Source organism: Canis lupus, chromosome 10 (genome assembly GCF_048164855.1).
Source record: "Canis lupus baileyi chromosome 10, mCanLup2.hap1, whole genome shotgun sequence".
Lineage (NCBI taxonomy): Eukaryota > Metazoa > Chordata > Mammalia > Carnivora > Canidae > Canis > Canis lupus.
Genome location: NC_132847.1, coordinates 46,567,072 through 46,586,523, shown reverse-complemented (window position 1 = coordinate 46,586,523; position 19,452 = coordinate 46,567,072). Strand labels below are relative to the sequence as shown.

At 38.9% G+C, this 19,452-nt stretch overlaps 2 long non-coding RNA genes across 27 annotated transcripts in view; one reads left to right on the top strand and one right to left on the bottom strand.

The window, feature by feature from the left end:
* The window catches only part of LOC140641546 (uncharacterized), a 307,651-nt gene that overhangs the window by 61,712 nt on the left and 226,487 nt on the right, over positions 1–19,452 (top strand). For all 6 annotated transcript variants that reach the window (XR_012038129.1, XR_012038128.1, XR_012038127.1 and 3 more), the window contains 2 exons: positions 3,022–3,156; positions 5,121–5,202. This is a non-coding gene — a long non-coding RNA (uncharacterized lncRNA). The remainder of the gene's footprint in view (positions 1–3,021; positions 3,157–5,120; positions 5,203–19,452) is intronic.
* The window catches only part of LOC140641545 (uncharacterized), a 28,163-nt gene continuing 17,933 nt past the window's right edge, over positions 9,223–19,452 (bottom strand). For 20 of the 21 annotated variants that reach the window (XR_012038111.1, XR_012038110.1, XR_012038115.1 and 17 more), the window contains 3 exons: positions 18,876–19,034; positions 16,141–18,120; positions 13,936–14,609 (listed from right to left, as the gene is read on the bottom strand). This is a non-coding gene — a long non-coding RNA (uncharacterized lncRNA). Of the gene's footprint in view, positions 12,592–13,935; positions 14,610–16,140; positions 18,121–18,875; positions 19,035–19,452 lie in introns of those variants that run through there. The other variant, XR_012038117.1, reaches the window with a different exon arrangement.

Below are 19,452 nucleotides of genomic sequence, written 5' to 3'. Positions count from 1 at the left end.
TATCAAGACAATGCCAAAGTCATTTGTGTAAATAATAACAGAAAGGAGCACTACCAATTTATCATGCATGGGGATATAGTGTGTTGAAGGAATTTACTAGGAAATCAGTATTTGTCATCACGTTTGTCATGGTTTATAAATCCCAGCCTAATTTACAAGGGTTTAAGGCCTTTCACCCAAATATAAAAAGTGACCCATTAAAGTTAACGAGCCTTCTTTATCTGGACTCATCTTTTAAATTTACCATGTGATTAAATGTAATGAAAGGGAGACGGGGGCATTTAAAATGCCAGGAGACTGCTTGGGTAAGGAATGGGGACTCAGAGGTCTGAGACCAGGGAGAACTGGATTTGCAAGTGACAGAAATAAAAATGCCACAGGAAGCTGACACTTCAACAGTATGCTACTCATAAATTTGATGGAATATTGATGGGCAAATATTTCAAAAGGATGGGGATCAGTAATAGATGGTGAGGAATTTGAGTAGAATGGAGAAAACCCTGAAGTTAGGATATATCACTGGGTAGCAGTTACATGGTTTATACCTATACTTGAGGAAGAAAAGAAAATATCATTATTGATTAAAAATTTGGTTGAATTCAACCCTGAGATCCTGTCTCCAGCCTTACCATCACACTCTGTTGCTTTGAGAACAGAAAAAAGACCACATTGCCAGAGAGATGAATGACCCAGAGGTAGACCATTGGCCAACTGGAGCAGAGAGCCATTTGGCTTACTAGATAGACACTTTTCAGAATTTGGATCATGCAGATGAATGATGATGTAGTTTACTTACTTGTAGATAAATGATAAGGTAGTTTACTTCTCTGTGAGGAAGAGCAGATATTCAGGTCTCTATACTGAATATTTTTGGGATGAGACATAAGGAAAACTCCCCCCAGAAGACCATGTGTCTTAGAAAGTATCTTATCTAACCCTGGGAATGCTTGACAAAGTCAGGCTTCACATTTTTCTCAGCCTAACTAAAATTTAGATAAATTTCTTTCTGATTATAGTCCCCTGACTTCCCTTTCCTTAGAGCATTTACTTTAGAAAGTTTGCAAGTGTAAATTCTTTCATTGTCCTCTTGAGATAATCTTCTGCAATCCAGGAATGTCTTTCTCAAGGACCTGGGAGCTATCCCTTTGAAATGTAATCAGGAAAGATAAGGCCCCTATCACCCCATGTCTGTGGGAGGATAGGAACCGAACACTGATGATCAACGATTAGGAAACACAGGTGGCCTAATCAGTGGACCACACCAAAATCTCTAGCATTTTTCTGTTAGGCCACCCCAGTTTCAAAAATCCTCCCACCTTTCAGAGGAATTGAGTTCAATTTCTATCTTATTGAAATAGTTTGAAATAAAGTCTCCCTTGCCTATTTAACTGATGTGGAGTAATTTTTCTTTCCTAGAGCTCAGTCAAGATTTGTTGAATCAAATTTGAAGAACTTCAACTTTCTATTGTCATGGATAGCATCAGTTTAGAAAAAATAAAAGTCTTTGTAAGGAATACCAATGTCGGAGGAAATGTTACAAAACAAAGCAAAATGATTTGCTAGATGGCTCACGGTATCCATTCCAGAAAGACAGTCAAATGTAGTTTGAAGAATGGGATAATATTCTCTTTTAATAACATTTTCTATAGCTAAATGGTCTTATTTGGAATAATTTAAAGTGAGTTACATTATGTAGAAGTGTCTAACAAATTGAAAATGCTCAGGACTGTTTATTAAGTGGCAAGGAATAAAATCTTTGCTGAGTGGTGCTTATTTCCTATATAATTGTTCCAATGAAACCATTCCTATGGGCTAGATCTTTGGGACTGATCTATGTCCTCAGTTTTATTGATCAAAAGCTGAGAACCAAAGAGGATGTTATGGCTATTTGGTGTAGGTCTGCAGGAACTGGAAACTGGGTTGCTTTATATCCAATCTTGAATTTTTTTTAAAAAAATTGAAGCATAGTTGACATATTATATTAGTTTCAGGTGTACAATGTAGTGATTCAACAATTCTATACATTACAAAATGCTCATCATGATAAGTATATTTGCCATCTGTCACCATACAAATTATCACAATATTATTGATTGTATTCCCTGTGCAATATTTTTCATCCCGAGGACTTATCTGAGGCTTGTACCTTTCAAACCCCTTTATCTATTTTGCCTAACCACCCCCACCACAGCAACCACCATTTTGTCCTCCTTATTTATTAGTCGGTTTCTGTTTTGCTTGCCTGTTTGTTTTTTTAGATTCCACATATAATCGACATCATATTTGTCTTTGGCTTATTTCACTTATTTCGCCTTTAGGCCCATCCATGTTATTGCAAATGGCAAAATTACACTCCTTTTTATGACAAAGTGGTATTCCATTGTGTGTATATATATGTGTATATAGTATACATTGTGTGTATATATACATATATATGTGTGTGCATATATATGTGTATATATATATATATATCACATCTTTATTCATCTACAGATGGACATTTCAGGTTGCTTCATACCTTGGCTTTTTAAAATAATGCTGTAATGAGCATAGGGGTGCATTTATATTTTCAAATTAGTGTTTTTATTTTTGAGGGGTAAATACTCAGAAATGGAATTATTGGATCATATGGAATTTTTATTTTTGATTTTTTGAGGAACCTCTGTATTTCTTTCCATAGTAGCTGCACCAACTTACATTCCCATCAATAGTCACGACAGTTCCTTTTTCTCTACATCCTCACCAACACTTGTCTTTATTATTTTTTAAAAGATTTTATTTATTTATTTATTTGAGAAAGAGAACACGAGCAGGAGCAGAGGTAGAAGCAGACTCCTCTGCTGAGCAGGGAGCCCAATTAGGGGTTGATCCCAGGGATCATGACCTGAGCTGAAGGCAGATGCTTAGCTGGCTAAACCACCCAGGCACCCCAATACTTGTCTTTTTGATATTAGCCATTCTGACTGGTGTGAGGTGATGTCTCATTGTGATTAGTCTTGTGTTCTTTTTACTCTCTTCTAGAAATTTGAGGTCTAAATTGGCGTGATATTTTAACCAGAGGGAGAAATTCAACTGACAAGACTTATGCAAAAGACAAGTAACAAAAGTGTTTAGGTGGAGAAGTATAACCTGAAGAGAAGATTCTTACTCCTTTTGGTAAATTGTAGCTACACAGAGTATTGCAGTTAACATAGCTCTTTGCCATGAAAATCTGATTTGATCCCCAAACCGGTTTACCAAGGCAAGAAATGGCTTGATTAAATGATTTACTAAAGGTCACCTGTCTGGTTAATGACAGTATGGAAACTAGAATGAGATTTTTAGTTCATCTGGTTTTTAAAAAGTCTACTTTGTGCTTATTATGGGTAAGCATTATGTTGGTTCTTGGAGAGAGAGTGAATTAAGAGAGGAATAGACAACAAACAAAAATATGTTTATGACAGTTGTGATAGGTGCAAATGCATGAAAAGTGCACTTTGCAATGAGAATTTATAAGAGGGTCATAACCTTGTCTGGAGATGGGGTCTGGATGAGGAAAGGCTGGCTCAAATGAATGGCATTTACATTCCCAGTCCAGTATCCCGAGAATCCTCATTTAATTAGGGTTCAACAACAGTGGGCTCTATACTGTGGTCTGAAGGCTGGTTCTAGCACTAGATGGACAAATGAGAAATTTAATGAGTGGTGAGATTTTTTTTTATCAAGTTAAATATATTTAAAACAAAGGTCTGTCTTATTCCTGAGACTGTCTTTCCTTATTTGTGATTTTAAAGTACCCTTTCTTTTATACAGTGATTATTATGGTAAATAAATATTTGTTTTAGTGAGTTACTTGGGGCTATAAAATTTTCAAATCCTACATCATCTCTCCCATTTTATTTAAAATATTTTTAGTTGGTGACATCCTAAGTCTGGGAACAAGTGATCTATATCCTGCTGCAACTCCCACCTCATACTTCCCTTTTATTTTATGAGTGGAGGGAAGATCTTTGCTTTGACTAACCTAATAAGTCAAAGGAATAAGATAGTGCCTTTGTACTTATGTGGGAGATGGGATTAAAGATAACGAGACACACAAACTCAGAAGCGTAATGTTATTTCAGGAAATGAGAATAAACAGAGAATTTAAGCATGTTATTTTGTATACTTGCTGGGAAGTTTCCTAGCAAGCTATCACGTCAACCTTTATATAGATGAGGGTGAGAGACAGGGCAGAAGGAGAGCGAGTTGAAATTGAAGGCTGCACTGACAAAGAGAAGGCAAAGGCTGGCTGGGTCAAGGAGAGGGAGAGCTTTCTTGATCCCTGTTGCTCTTTCTGCAGAGAATTTCTCTCTCAGTCTCTCCTCTTGGCCTTGCTTGTATCTATCAACAGATTCTGTTTATGCCTTAGCTTCAGTGAAGGCTGTTGGGCTGGCAGTATGCCCTCCCTCATTGGAATGTGTCACGGTGCAGAGGATAAAAGCAATCGATGGTCCTTCCTGGCCCCCACCCCTCCTCCTGCCCCTATAAATACTTTTATTTGCATTCTGTCACTGTGGTTGTGGCTTATCCCGTTGCATTCGCCCTTTCTAGTTGAAAGTCATTAATCTGCAAATGCAACTAATTAGCCCTTCACTGTTCCAGGAGCAGAAAACACTGCTCGCTCATCGTCCTAGTTTATTGGATGCCAGAAAACGTACACTTAAGGATCAATGGGTCTTGCCAATAGAAAGGGTGCTCTGTATAATTACACAATCGGCCCTGGTGAGCTATAAAATGAGAATTGCACAGAGCACCTAAAACTTGCCTCAGAATGGTGCACTTACTTAAACCAGTCTTATATTTCTTATTTTCCCAAGTAAGTTGTGCCCATTTTGTGAGGTGAGCCATCTCAATCCATCTTCTTGAAGAGTGAAGCACAGAAAATTAGGTGAAATTGGGTGCATTTCAGCCTTGACATTTTTCTTTTTGGAGAAAGGTTGAACTCAGGACCTCAGGGTTGGTATGAGATTGGAAAGGCCAAACCACTTTATCTTATTTTTTCAATGAGAGAAAAAGATCTTTTGATCCCGAATAAAATAAGAACTAAAATGCTTATGCCTAACCTTCTTCTTCTTCTTCTTCTTTTTTTTTTTTTTTAGTTAAAAAAAAAGGACACAACTGACTACATGCCTCCAGAGAAAACTCCTGATTCTCCTAAAAGAAAATAATTTTTCTATAGAGGTAAATGTGGAGAGTATTCCATCGCCATGATAAAAAGTCCAGAGAGGAAAAAAATGTCTAGGACACTAGGGTAGTTGAATCCCATGGATGCAAGAGCAGGTGTTGAAGGAGATTGTTACCATCACTGGCCACAGCCCTCCATTGCTCACAATCAATGCCATTAGCAGAAACCTGCATAGATTTCTGTGATGAGTCTGCAATGCGGTCTACCAGGTACTGTGAGCTGAGTCCTTTTTGGCTCTGTGCTGAGAGATGGGGTTCAAGCTATTGGTGCAGTGCTTATCTAGAACATTCCTCATCTTTATTAACTGTGTCTAGTGGTTAAACAGTTCTTAGCATAAATGGGAATGGACTTTGAAATGAGCAAGTGGAACTGTTTCTTTTCCTTAGAATATTCACAATAATTTAAGAATAGCAAACAAAGTTGGCTTTCCTTGAATAGCACCTCTTTTTCTTTGAAAAAAACAACAACAACAACCTTTTTAACCTTTGTTTTCTTTCTTTCTCTTTCTCATTCTTTCCTGAACTTTTAAGTTCAGGAATATAAAGACTGTGGTAACAGATTTAAATTTATTTTGATCTGTTGTCTATACCTCCTTAGTGTTTATCTAACCTTACTTATATCCTAAGAGTTACTATCTTAACAGAATGATAGGGAATAAGCCTCCTTTGTTCTTGAATGGGTTGTCTATTGCAGTGGTTCTTAGGATGTTTTTGCACCCCAAACCCTTTAAGAATTGCTGTCACCATGTGATTTCACTCATATGTGGAATTTAAGAAACAAAGCAAATGAGCAAACAAAGGAAAAAACAGAGACAAACAAAAACCCAGACTTTTAAATACAGAGAACAAATTGGTGGTTGCCAGAGGGGAACTGGGGGGGGGGGATTTGTGAAATAGATAATAAGAGTACACTTACTGTGATGAGCACTGAGTAAAGTATAGAAATGTTGAATCACTACACTATACACCTGAAACTAATATGACACGTATATTAATTATATTTGGATAAAAAAATTTGAAGAAACACAAAAATATATTAAAAAGCAGTTCTCTAAAAATATTGGTCATAAATAACCTTCTCTCCAGAAAATGTATACTTATGCCATTTTACTTTTGATTTTAGGGAATTCATGGACACCTTAAAGCAACTGCTTTCTGGAGTCCACGGTCCCAGATTAAAAACTTGTGGTCAAATGCAATGTCTATGAAACAGTGGGGAAATTAAAGCATATATTAGGATTTATGAATACACCATGTTGCAGAATAATAACAGATTGCTGCTTTATGGTAATGGCTAAGATTTAGTCTCAAGTTAGGCAGACTTGAGTCTACTTTCCAGCTGTGTGAGAAGTTATTTAGGTAGTATAAGCTTTAGTTATCTCATTTAAAAGAGGGTAATAACATCTACCTCAATGGGTTGCTGAGATATGCTTGGGACAATCATCTCTAAAAAAATATTAGTGATTGTCATTGTTCTTTTTTAAGATTTTATTTTTATTTATTCATGAGAGACACACAGAAAGAGAGGAAGAGACATAGGCAGAAAGAGAAGCAGGCTCCATGCAGGGATCCCGATTGGGGACTCGATCCCGGGACCCCAGGATCACGCCCTTAGCCACCCAGATGTCCCTTGATTATCACTGTTGTTAAAGATGGGGAGTGTTATTCTGGGTTTGATTAAGGCAGGGCATCCTTTCTTTCCTTGCTTGTTAGTTGTCACTGCCATTCTCTTTTGAACACTCTTGAATGCCCATCCTCTGCACCCTGCACCCCCTGCCCCAAACTTCTACTTAGCTACTAAGACTCATCCTGCTTGAAGAAATTTTGTTTCACACTTTGAAAAGGAAAGAGATTCAGGTTTTTAACAATGCTTTATGTCATGTTTTAAGGTCACTGCGGACTGTGAAACTCAAAGGAGGGGAAGGATGTTGAGTTATCTGGTGGGCAGTGTTTATCTAGAACATTCCTCAACAGGGACCTGATATTTTCCTCTTCTGCTTTCTTTTTACATACCTTGATTTTAACCATGAGCTCTTTCACTTTTTTTTTTTCTGGCCTTTCCCCTTTCTTAATTCCTTGTCAGTGGCAATTCTCTGTTCAGTTCAGTTCAGCTCAACAGATAATGATTAAGTATCTTCTATCTCCCAGCCACTGAGCTAGATACTAGGAACAGAGAAATATGTACAGTGAATCCTTATATTTGGAAGTCCTTGGAGCCTTATAGTGTTAGGCACAGTATCATCATCATCATCATCATCATCATCATCATCATCACCACTGTTGTTTACTGAGGACTCACTGAGTCAAGTATGTGCTAACCATGTTGCATACATTATTTCATTTCACTTCACTGTAGGATCTTCTTTCTAGAATCACCCATTCTTTTATTACAATAGTACAAGCATTTTTTTTGCTCGCTCTAGCCCAATCCAGCAATTCTCACTTCTCTCTATGATAACTATTTTCAGAATCTGCTAAGCCTTCTCTTGGTCAACCACTAAATGCTGATTGTCCTCCAAAGCCTGGATATGGATGGCTGTGTTTCCCACTCCTCCTATGCTTTGAAACTTACAAATAATATGACTTGCGCCTCAGTAAGTCAATGACTGACCAGTTTTCAGTTTTGGATGACTCAAAATTATTCTAGGTCAGACCTAGGAGATACAATATGATTCCAAATAATTAGGAGCCATGTAGGTCTTCTGATTTTACCAAAGAGTTTGGTAAACTCTTTTGGTAAAGAGTTTGGGATTGTTCCAGAAGCTGTAATTCGAGTCAGAATGGTGGTTAAAGCCCCACAGTTGATGAATTCACTAACTTTAAAACATCTAACATAATCTAAGGTGACATTAGAATCAGTGACCAAGTATTTTGTAACACAAAAAGAACTATTAAAAGAATCTCAATATCTTTAATATAATGTTTACAATAAACTGTGTCTACATTTTTATGGGATTTCTGCATATAATGCGAAGAAGTTGGTCATTTAATGATTTGGCTACATGATTCACAACATTTTGATATTTGGAACAAACAACCTGTTTGGCATAGCATGGGTCAGCTCTTCCTGAAGTTTTTGTGGGGAGGAGTTACTTTTTGTTTACTAGAAGACTTACAGCTGTCAATCAGATTGGAGCAGGTGCCAGGTACTGGCATTCAGTCTCAGATTCCATTGTGAAAAGACCAGGGCACTTTAGTGAAGGGAGCAGGGGATATTACAAAGGTATCCTTCCAGAGAGAAAGGGGCTTCTGATGTTCTACAGCTGTCCTTGTATATGTTGTCTGTTGTGGAATCAGAAACCTTTGTAAGCATATCAAAGGCACAAGGTGTATCTAAGATAAAGCTTTTTGAAGCAACAATAATTTGGGATTATATTTTGAGTACTTTGTATGTGCTGTGCACATTACTAGGGACTTTGCATACATAACCAGTAACACTAGCATACTATGGGGTTGATCTGGTTATTTATGTTTAATGGATAAGTAGATTGAGGGCTAGAGAAATTAAGTAACTTGGTAAAGATCATATTGTTTATAGATGGCTGGCCTTGGGTTTTGTCACAGAGTGTTTTTGTTTTTAGGATTGAATCTTTTTGTAAAGGGACATGATTCCTATCATTTTCTTACCCATTTTTTCAAAAAATATTTTTTTAAAAGGCAGGAATGGTTCTCCCTTTCTAGTACTGCTTTCATTTTGTACAGGGTGTGGTTTGAAAGTGTTTCTAGATTAACATACAGTCATTTCTCTTTCCAGAAATGGCCCAGATTAAAAATACTTGAATGTCGCTCTGTTGCAACAGACACGATTGAAAAAACGTCATCCCTTTTGCCCTGTCTTTAAGTGTAATGATTAATGCACCATTGCAGGATGATCTATGTGCCCATAGATTACTGCCTGAATCACTGTGTCTACTTTATGACTTATTGTTTGCCTGAGATCACTGAACATTTTATTTAAAGATTAAGTGGAGGATTAAAGCCCTTCTCTTCTTCTTGGCTAGAATTTTTTAAAAAAGGAAAGAAGGAAAGAAAGGAAGAAAGGAAGAAAGGAAGAAAGAAAGGGATAAAGAAAGAAAGATTAGGTAGAAAAACGACTGCATTGATGGTCAGTTAAAATTAGGCAGCTGGAATCAAATCAATCATTTGTCAGTGAGGCATATGAAAAGTTTAAGAGATGCTTTATGGCAACCAAAACCAAGAAATTGTGCTGTTATACATGGTTGATATGATCAGATATCAATATTGTTGTGTACATTATAGGGCCATAAATATGGGTGTCTTAGCAACTTGTATAATTTTGTAACATTCTTGAAAAACCACTGGAGAAGAGAAAAAATAAAATTCAGATATCCAAATTAGTAGAATTTGAGAAATACATATATTACCGATTGAGCTCCATTTTGCAATATTCTCAGTTCATGTGATATTGCAGTTGTTTTTTTCCACTGTGGCAGAAGAAGGAAAAAGCAAGCTGGTCTTTTAAATTTATTACATTACATTAGTTGCACTATAAGATTCTTTGAAGATGATTGTCTTGTGGATTCTAGTTCCAGATCAGTGGACATTTGGCTGGAAGGATTTATATTGTATGCTCAGAGAATTGGGCCTTAAATCAGTGTTACTGTAGGTTGCAGAGGGTTTGGTTTTTACAACTACAATAACTAACTCACTGGGGAGGTGTATGTGTGACCCTTTCCCGATATTCCAAGGGAAGTGTGTGTTTGGTCATCATTGCTTTAAATTCTAAAAAGCAATACAACAGAAACATTAGCTTTCCTATCACCATGCGTTTGTTTCACTTGGTAAAAGAGATTCTATATAGAAGGGGAAATAGTTGCATTAGTTTGTAATTTGTGAGAGAATTGAACTTTTGATTCCATAGAGGAGAACACTTAGATTGAATTATACCAGGTTCAGGGGACATTTTAAGCAGAAGTCTGCCTAAGTCCACTCTACATTTTTCTTTCCTTTTCTGAAAAAGCCTTTTTTTCCTAACAGCAATGGTAGAAATATCCTCTAGGAAAGACAGGATAGTATATATTTATGTTCATCCATTCATTTATTTCTTTATCCAACCATTTATTCTTCAAACAAATAAGTACCCACAAGAGCCAGGCTCCCTTTTGGGGAGTTCTCAGCTTGGTGGTAGATGGCCAGAAAGAGAATACATCTTTACCATTCTGTGTGGTAAGCACTAAGAGGTAGAGAAAATACAAAATGCTTTGGGGACAAAGAGGAGGGAATGATATCCACCAGAAGGAGGGTACATCCTTAAAGTGAGAAGAAAAGATGCTAGTGCTCGGTCTTTGTGAACTCCTAAAATTTAGCCACTGTTAGTAGGTCTGCGTGTTTGGCATGCATGGCAGGAGGGATGGAGTGTGAATCAAGATGCAGACATTAGTTAGAGCTTTGTATTGGAAGGGACCCTAGGGATCATGTGGGCTAGTCTCCTCAGTGCAAGAATCTCATAAGCCACCTTCACAGGGTCTTGATTTGCTTTGCTGATTTTTTTATTTTTTTATTTTTTAGTCTATTGGTTCTATTATAGCTCCCTGGTACAAAACAGGGCAAATAAACTGTCTCACTCAACAGGCTTTTAAATGTTCTTATTAAGCTTGTGGTTGCTCAAAACCCCTAGGCATTTAAAAAATATTATTCATATAAGAGGTTGCAAGCCTTTTCTGCATCCTGTTTGTGCAATTGATTGTTTTGAATCTAAAAGTAGGACTCTGCATTTATTCCTTTAAAATTCTATTGATTTGGTTTTGCTTTCATGTTCCAGTTTAAAGATCATTTTAAACCTGCATTCTGACGTCTCTCATATTAGCTATTCTGTCCCAGTCTATGCTATTTGTAAACTTGATTAATATGCTGTCTATATCTTTACCCAGGTCATTGATAAAAATGCTAAAGAGATAGGTAGGAGGACAGAGCACCAGAGGATTACACATCGTCTCCTTTGGGGTATGATTGTTTAACTAGACAGGAGTCAATTTAGACACCCAAGCTCATTGCCTTGGTATAGGCAGGTGACCATCTGGACTGGTTTGTGCAGGAGTGTCCCCAGTTTATGTGGTTATGTTTTGGTGTACACGCAAAAGTATTCTGCTTTGGCTGAAGAGTATTATGGTTAATGATATTCATGAGCTCTTTCATACAATGAAATGAGAGTTACTTGCCAAATTTGTTCTTAATCTCATTGTTCCCAGTATTCATGCATTTTTCTAAATGTTTTCAAATAATCCAAGATCTTTTTCCTTCTGCTTTTGGGAAGGAAATTTAAATTTATGAACCTGTGATGACAGTTTTGGTTTATTGTATACAGTATGCTAGGTATCCAAGTGTTTTACAAGTTTTATCTCATTTAATCTTCATCATAACTTTGTGAGGTAGGGATTGGCACTGCTATTTATAGGTAAAGAAAGTGAGTTATCATGGGTTAAGTAACTTTTCCAGAGCCTCAGAGCTAGTAAGAGATAGAGACAGAATTCAAACCCAGGCAGTTGGAACTCTAGAGCCCTTACTCTGTCCTACTAACTTTCTAAACTTAGTTTTATCCTCATTTGAAGCCTGCGACACCAAAAAAAAAAAAATAGACATGAAAGAAGCGGAGTTCAAAAATACTCCTCCTCCTTGAAAATCATTTAAAGTTAGGCAATAAAGTAAAGGTAATATAAATTTTCTAGGGTGCTAGCAGGAATTGATGGAATTACACAATTTAAAGGACAAAGCTAAGGGACACTTCTCAATGCTTCTGACAAATGGGCCGTAAAAGTGCTCAAAGACCACTATGGCTCAGAGACATTCTTCTAGCCCTTGAACTTCTCTGGCTCCTACAATAGCTTACAACATTTGCTATCACTTTTCTGTGGCCCAGGGAGGAAGGGAGAAAAAGACCACAATGGACCTAAAATGACCCTTCTGGGTCACTTCTCTTAGAAAAGTGATCAGTTTCATATCATGAGAATGTATGAGTGCCTACAATACCAAAATGTTTCAAAGTAAAACAACAACAAAAAAGCGTTCCTGAGTCATTTCATTCTTTTTATATTCTTATTTTTCCAATGGCTGGGGCAGGATAGTGCTCAGTAAATGTTTGCTGAGTGAATGAACAAATCCCCTCCACAATTCTACGTATTTTGGAGTGGGGAAGGAGGAAAGAGTGGGGTATATCTTCACAAAGGCTCTTTGTCTCTTTTGCATTTTAGTTCAAAATGCTCAGCTCTGCAGTTTCTTATACATGAAGCTTTTGGAGGATGTCACTTACCAAGGGAGGGACACCCCTTCCTCACCCTCTCCAAGCACGTTCTTCATTTCAAGACATATAACTTACTTATTACGTTATGTTAATGAAGGTACAGCCCGTGGTTTAGAATTTGCCGTGCTCTGTGAAAGGCAGAAAGAAAAGAAGCCTATAAATACGAGGAATCTGGACCAGAGAACATTTTATTACAAGACTCGCTCCTTTCTTAAAGACAGTAAACATGATGAATTTCTCTTTGCAACTGAATTTATGAAGATAGATGATTCTCTTTGTGGTTGTTTTAACTGGGTTTGCCTCGCGGTCTGGAGCAGAGTTGCAAGCCCACACAAATACATTTATTGCCATCCCTAATGACAGGATACAATGTCTTCTGTATGACTGAGTGGGACTTATGAAAATGACATTGCGTTTTTACCGTAGGGATGGAGGAGGACTTGTCTGATTTCCGTGTTTTAGCAGAGAGGCCTCAGTATTTTTTGTCAGGGAACCCTCCGACCGCCTGGAATCTTGCTTCTGCTACAACTTTTCTATAGTCCCCTTTTCAGAGTCAGACTGAAGAAAAAAAAATCTTTTGTTGAGACTTTTTCAAATACCAACCCAGGAATTGGTGGCAGAGCTTTGTGTTTGATGCTCACACGTTCAGCTCGCACTGGCTTTCTGCTGAGCTGACACAGAAGGGAGAAGTGAAAGGAAGGGGGGGGGAGGCGGCAGGAAAGGGAAATGGAAGGTTTCTGAGCTCAGTGTTTAAGTGTCTTTTTCACTCAACGTGCAGTTCAAGCTCGAGCGCACATGCACAGCCGCACAAGGGAGCTAGCTCCACTTTGCTAATGATGGCAGAGCGCATCATTGGCTATGCACATCACAGAAGAAAGCCATTCTGCTTAGCTCTAATTCCATCAGGATCATTTACCTTTTGAAGGATAGAAAAGAATGAATTGAAGATCAGAATCATCAGCCTTATTTGGCTTCATCTAAGATTTATGGCAGCTGCTTTCAAGGGCAACTGGAAAAAGCCAACTGCGGAATTCACATCTGTACCATTTCTTGTCTTTCAATATTTTATAAATGTTACGAGCAAAGTCAACCTCTGGGGACATTAAAATTAAACAACCTCTATCCCTCCCCTATATTGGAATGAGAGCATATATCAATAATCGCTATATTTAACTACTCTCATCTGTAACATACCTTTTAGGATTAGCTGTCTTGGAAGCCTACCGTTAGTTTACTATTCATTTACCAAAGGTTATTATAATGTGGGATCCGTGTCTTTGTGATGACAAAGGCATTAAACTTTGATTTAAATTGTTAATAATACAGTGCCCATTTTTGCCAGCTTTAGACTTGAATTTATTTTTTTTAAGCAAACATTTAAGGGATATCAACCAACATTTGAAATGAAGATATATTGTTCTTAATTTAAGTGCCTTGATGTGCAGCCAAAGAAAAAATTAACATATATATATATATATATATATATATATATAATTTCCCAGGAAGACATTTGCTGTGATCTCTGAGGAAGTAAATAAGGTTGCTTTGGTTTCTTTAGATGCTTTGATTAGTTTTGACAGCAAGAAATATATCTTGCATCCATATGATAAAAGACTACAATATAACTGAGGCTGATATAGTGGCTCACAAATTATCCCAAGGATCAAGTACAGTGGACAAAATTGATAAGGCAAATTAGTTTTCTATTTGCAAGGTGTTCAAGAGCTCTAAACTTCTCTTTTCATCATAAAATGCTTATTCTTAAAGAAGTCCCAAATGGAGTAGCTCCTATGGATCTTCTTAGTGACATCGTTTATTATTTACAACAAATGAACGTAGCATCAGCCTTTTCCAGCTGACTCTGCTGATGTCTTAGCTCTCAGCTGTGATGCTCCTGGTCACAAGAAAGGTAAAATGTCAAATGTCAAAGGGAAACGGATGTGACCTGAGTAAATGAAACCTGTCATGAGAAGTGCTTATTATTGAATGAGTAGCTATTGCTGGAATGAATGGTGGAGCCAGAGAGATACAGGTTCAAATCCAAGTTCTGCCATTAGCTGGGCCATCTTGGGCAAGGTATTTAACATCTCTGATGTTAAGCTCATATCTTCTCTTGCAAAATGGAGACAGTTTCCTCTTACAGCAGCTGTGAGAATGAGATGCTTTAATGTATCTATTACCAGTGTTTGATGCATAGAAGGTGCTAGATAAATGTTTTTTTCCTAACCCCTTCTCATTAGAATGAAATATGATATTCACAAAATGGTTGTAAATATCTGTTTACCTTTAGGAGTATATTATTTAAGATACTTAAATAGAAGGTTAATAGTATAATAATTACTCCTGAGTTCGGTCCTGTATTATGGATATTGCTGTCACATTCACAGATATGTAAAATGGAGAGATGGGAGAAGGAGATTGGGAGCCCCACTTGTCATCCCCTCAGTTCCTAGGGGCATGTGACTTAATTGGGGTACGTCAGTATTGGGATGGAGTCTTTAGCTTTAGCCTGGCGTTCTCATTCTCCCTTTGGCTTCCTCAGCCCCAGACACATGTTCTTAAAACATGCCCTGTTCCTTTCTCTCTGCTCCTGAAGTCTTCCACTTACTGTTTCTTAGCCCTGAAATAAGTTTCCTCCTAGTGTTAGAACAATTGGCTTCTCATCTAAAATATTAATTCCTTGAGAGAATTTTCCCCAGCATTCTAGCTAAGACGACCCTCTCACCACCATTTCCTGTACCATAGCAACTTGTTTATTTTATTTTCTCCCTTATCTACAGCTGCAATTATTGTTTTTGTTTGTTGTCTTCTTCCCGGCTCCAGCTACTGTGCATGGGTTGGTGCACGGCACAGAACAGGTGCTCAGTAACAACAATGGTGATCCTTGTGACAGTAGATTGCACTTAAGTATCTCTTCTGATTGCCAGCCACCATTCTTTGCATAGATGAACTATTGAATCCTCCTCAAAACCCTAAGAGATGAACACTGCCATTTGCCCATATAAATAGACCCAGAAACCGAACACAGAGGAGTTACGTGAGTTGCTGAAGGTTAGACAACTGGTAAACTGAATACGTGAGTGGATGTGTGAATTCTGACCACAAAAGCAAACTTCTCTTCCGCTTCAGCTTTTAGGGAGACTTTCTTTTTAAAAAATTTTTGAGAGAAGGCAGGCATAAGCAGGGGGGAGTGGCAGAGGGAGAGGGATAAGCAGGCTCCCCCACTGAGCAGGGAGCCCAATGGGGGCTCAATCCCAGGACCCTGGGATCATGACCTGAGCTGAAGGCAGACACTTAACCAACGGAGCCACCCAGGCACCCCTTATGGAGATTTTCTTGCCTTGTACCAATTAGGACTTTGTCTCTATGTAAATCTGCAAATAATCATAGTTTCATCTTTATCACTGAGCCCCTCTCCTGTGTCCTCTGCCTTTGCTTCTCCCCACCCCTTGCTGCCTTGTAAGTTGGCACTTGGTTTCTGCAGCTGTTAAGGAGAGATGGGGACTGAATTATATCTTACTTAGGTCATTCATACAAGAAAATATTGTGATGCTCTGAGGTGTGTTTTGGGGGATCACTTAGAAGACCTCAGTTGGTGGTGTCAAGGCTCTTGAGAGAGGGGGTGTAAACACAAATTATTGGTCCTAACCTATGCCTTGTGAAAGGCGCATACTCACCAATACCTCAGTTGTGCAAAGCAGCCATGGGATGACACAGATATTTTCTATTTTAGGGAAGTTTATTTACAGCTGAAATAGTTTTCATTTGCACCACAGGAGACACAGACATTGCTGGGATCTCTATATCCCTTTGTTTATACCCTGAGTGTCACAGACATTATTTCCCTTTATTGAAACTCCGTGGCCTTCCTTGAACATCAGCCATGGCACTCTGTGGTGGCAGGGTGTCTCTGGGGGGCTGCCGGCGGTGTGTGGGCAGGCGGCCTTCACATGAAGTACCTTAGACTGCTGTGCTGGAAAGCCAGCCTGCACTTTCACACTCTGCCTCCTCCTGTCGCTGTTGGCTGTCACTTCGCCAGCTGTCAGGTGTCCCAGCTGCTGTCATCCCCTGCCTTACTTTACACCCAATTGTCAGAATGATGGCTTGAGGGTGGATCCACTTCTTTTCAGGAGTTAAATATGTGGACTTTATGACAGTCATTTTCCACATGGTAAAAATTTTTTTCTTTTTCTTGCCTTTAAGTTCTAGATGGTTAGGATGACTAGAAGTGTGGATTCTAGGTAATAAATAGGATGCTAGTTTTTCTTTGTGCAATTCTAAGTTTTAAAAATTGTAATTGGATACTTTATGATTATATTAATACATACTTTTAATACTTATATATTGATGCATTTAATCCATAAATATTTATTTCATGTCTGCCAAGTGCTGGGCGGGGTGCTAAGCCCTGGAGTTCTAATAACGTTGAGCAAAACCAGGTGGCTTTTATTTTTACCTTTGCGGAGCTACTGAATGGAGAGGCAGGGAGACCATCCAATGAACGCACAAATGTAAAGTTGTGACTCCCATAAGGCATACAAAGGAGAAGGTATACTATGGGAATCCAGCCTTTTCAAGAAGGTTTGTGGGGGAGGGCTTCCCTAAAGTAATGATTTTGAGCTAAACTGTGAAAAATGAATAAGGAACAGTGAGGCTAAAATATATGAAGTGCCTTATCCCTTTTCAAAGAGGTTTCCTACCCATTATTTCATTTTACTCTCCCACCAACCCAGTGAGTCCTTTTGTCAGATGATGGATGACGGATGACTCAGGTGTCATGAGAGCTTTTGTGACTTGTCCCAGGTCACACAACTAGCAAGGAGTGGAACTGGGACCGAAGGCCCATCTTTTCACTCTTGAAGTGGGGGGAACAGATCTCGGCTCCATTTGTACTCCTCTAGTTTTTACTTGTCTTTGGCTGTGTCCACTGTTAAATGGTGACTGGTAGTGCTTGTTGCACAGAGCTGGTGAGTGGGTAAGAATCAGCAAATGTCCATCCTTTTCCCTTGGTGTCCTTCTGCTGTGACCACTTTCTGTCTCCTTTCTAGCACCCTTGGCACGCACTGCAGGAGGGAGGCATCCTGTGATGAAGGCCAATTTTTGCAAATCATCCCTATATTCTATGTGTATGTTAGTTCTGGCAACTTTACACAGATACATGTGCTTAAGGCAAATACATCCTTCTTGCTATATCAGGACACAGGGCATTGTACATTTATTCTTAGGTATCTAAAAACTGAATTTGCCTAATGCAGAGAGTTGGCTTTCCGGGTAACTGTTGGGAGCTGGCTCAGGCCAAGCCAGGGCTGATGATTTTTGTTCTCAGTGGCTTGCAGAAAGTCACAGTTAAATTAATACTCAATTTTAGCAACTAACTCATCCCAGCCATCTGTGTACATCTACTTCTTCATTAAAACGTATCTTTGATCATTACATTGTATGGTTTTGCATGTTGTAGGACAGGCTACTTTTGGGAAGCAGGCAGCTTATTTTGAAAGAGAAAGCATGGGTGGCAGAGCGAGAGTCCTGGTTTTGAATCTATCCTGCAACACTTACACCAGATGAGTGGCCTTGCTTATTTAGCTGTTCAATTTCTTTGCTTCTCAGCCTCCTTGTCCAAACAATGTGGTCAATAACAGCTTCTTTTGTATAGTTTGCTAGGTAAACAAGAGAAATAAGTGAGAGAGAGAAACACGGGAAAGCATCCTCTTCTGTAAAGCAGGGATAATAATTGTACTCGTAGTGTGGTCGGAAGGGTTAAGTGGGGTCCTGTTTATAAAATGCTCAGTGCAGGGTCTCATAGATGATAAATGTCAGCTGTTCTTATGATGGCCCAGATATTATGCTAAGGGTTAGAGGGCTAGAAAGGGAGCAAGATACATGCGTTTGTTTGTATGCCTGTGTGTGTGTGTGTGTGTGTACTTATGGATGTGTGTGTATACCTGTGTGTGTGTACACGTGTGTGTGTGTGCGCATACTTATGGGTATATGTATGTGTACCTGTGGGTGAGTGTGTATGGAGGGCGTGTGCATATATATTGTGGTTATGTGTTTACTTATGGGTGTGTATGTGTGTACTCATGGGTACATGAGTGTATACCTGTGTGTGGGTGTGTACTCATGGGTACATGTGTGTGCACCTATGGGTGACTGTGTGTACCTGTGGGAGTGTACATTACAGGGATAAGTTTGGATGTGCTGAGAGAACGGTGCAGGAAGCATGGTTCAAGGACAGCTCTGAGTTCTGAGCTACTATTTACTATCTTACTTGGGTAAAGAATGTCAACCTTGAGCAGTGTCTTCCATCTAGAATGTCACTGGGCAATGTCAAACTTCTCTGGCAGGAGTTCCTTTCCTTTCCTGATTAGACTTTAGGACTGAATCTGCAACCATTTTTCTTCTTTCAACTCACCTCGAATACTCTATATGGTTAGTTTTCTTGTAAAACCAAAACGAGTGCAAATCATTCCACAGAGCAGGGATGTGCCAATGAGCTTTTGATGGATGGCATTGGGACAAGGGTTCTGATCACTTGCAACATTGCTGATGCAGCCTCTGAGGTGGGTGCAACCTGGGGGAGGAGATGAGGACTCGTCACTTCTGATGCAGTGTGACAAAAAATGACAGGTGAGGCAGAGACAGGGCCCAAGGGTGGGGCTGTGCAGGACACATGGGAGAGTGCTAGTGAGGGGAGGGTAGAAGCTCGTATATGGTGAGAACAAGGGGGTTGATGTGAGGACAGTGCCTGGATACTATGCAGAAGGTGCGGGATGAATTAGAACGCTCATTTGGTTAAAGAAAAATAGACTACAGTCTTGTGGGGGAAGGGTATCATGGTAACAGTTTTCTAAACCTGGAAAATACTCAGGTATGTTTTCCTGAAGCCTGGCATTCATGGGAGGCCTCAAGCCATTCAGTGATTACCTGAAGCTTATGTCTTTTTATTAAAAAATAGTGACATAAGCAATGACAGATGAGGAGTAAAAGGA